At 31.3% G+C, this 1,817-nt stretch overlaps 1 pseudogene; it reads left to right on the top strand.

Annotated features, from left to right (window-relative positions):
- Nucleotides 1-1,332: 1,332 nt before the first annotated feature.
- Nucleotides 1,333-1,420, top strand: LOC119473128 (annotated as a pseudogene).
- Nucleotides 1,421-1,817: the final 397 nt, after the last annotated feature.

The raw sequence follows: 1,817 nt of genomic DNA, 5'->3' as shown, positions 1-1,817 counted from the left end.
TGCTGACATGTTGAAATCTCGAGTTATCCAAATGTTGCTTATTATAATGGGGTTGACCTGTGTCTTTTTAGCACCCAGGAAACTACACTGTTAAAAAAGGTAGAAAAAACAAAGGGGGTTAGATGTATATAATACTCACAGAAGTAAAACAATTGCAAAGGCCTTGATTATATGAATCGTTACTTCTTCCAGGTGTATTATTGGGAAAGTTATTTTGAACTGATGAACAGTCAATATTGCGGATGTTAGAATGTGGTTTTATTTCTAAAATTTGCATGTAGTACCACAAACTAATGGTTAAATTTGTTTTTTTTTTCAAGACTAGATAAAAATAAAAGCTCTGGAGTAAAAATTCTGCCTCTTTCTAGCTGTGTGATCCTAGAAAAGTTAATTAGTCTCTCTAAACTTCTCTAAAAAAATGGTGGCCCTGGTATTCTGGCCATCATGGTGGTAAAATTACATCATTATTATATGTCCTTATCACCAGCATTATAATCATTATAATTATAGTCATTATCACCAGCATTAAATCATTATAATCATTTAATTCACAATTATGAATTAAATTTATCATTTAATTCATAAAATATATTATGAATGTTCAAAAATCACTTGAAGCCTTATTTACCATATTCTTTGGTTTATTAACAATTTTCGAAACTAAAAGTACAAGAGACTCTAACCCAGTCAAGTCATAATGGCTATCATAAATTCTGATTCCATGGGATTCATTTACTAAGTCAAGGAGCTATTTTGAGAACATTTAAGATGATGATTAAATTCATTTGAAGTATTTACTGTCGCTTTTGCTATATAATTGTGATTAAAGATATGTGGATCAGATATTTCTGAAGTAAACATAGTTAGCTTCATCCAGTTAGCCCTACTGCCCAAATCCCAAGTGCATTAATAAATCCACTAGTAAGTGCTTTTTTTTTTAATTCTGAGAAAAAAATTGGAAGATCACATTGAAATACAGCCAAATGGTCAGATATGACTTTTCACAGTAGGTGAATGCTCATAATTTACTTCATACTACAACAACCACAAAAGCAGAAATCATGGCGAATGAGTGGCTTCCAAGAACATCAAATCCAGATAATCTCAGGGGCTTTCTGTGCTGTCAAACATTTCATCAAATGGCATGAGAAATATATCTTTCATGTTCTTTTCATTTTTACAATGACTATATTCTTTACATTAGAGAAAAGAACTTTAGATATGTGTTTTAAATTACCACATATAATAACATTCTTCTCTAGAAATGCATTGTTTCCTTCCTTAAGCCAATGCAAGGGCTTTTTGATTGTTTGTTTACATAAGCAGAGTTGAGTGCTCGCTTCGGCAGCACATATACTAAAATTGGAACGATACAGAGAAGATTAGCATAAGCACAGTTGATCCATTTAATTCTCTTTTTCAGATAAAACTTTAACAATCTAAAGCCATTCTCTTCTACCTTAAATAAAACAAATGAATAGTTACGATTTCAAGCGCACAGGATAGTTCTGCTCTTTTCTACTGGATGGAATAAATATAATGATGAATAGGTAATATATAGTAGTCAAGATGATAACTAATCTGATTTCAAAAATGAAATGTGGGCTTGAGTAGTAGAAGAATTGGGAAATGTGTTATCTAAATATGTCATGGGATATATTGACTTTAATCTGTAACATATGTGAAGTCTAATCATTAAGCAATGAATTCCTTTTCTGAGGTCCGTATGGTGAATATCAATGAATATAATATTTTTTGAGCTGAATGAAATGCCCAAGACCAATCTCTCAAGATTTAATTACCCACTTAAAAGTCCC

Source organism: Cebus imitator, unplaced genomic scaffold (assembly GCF_001604975.1).
Source record: "Cebus imitator isolate Cc_AM_T3 unplaced genomic scaffold, Cebus_imitator-1.0 Scaffold134, whole genome shotgun sequence".
In the NCBI taxonomy this organism is placed as follows: Eukaryota; Metazoa; Chordata; class Mammalia; order Primates; family Cebidae; genus Cebus; species Cebus imitator.
This window is presented reverse-complemented; position numbering and strand designations above follow the sequence as displayed.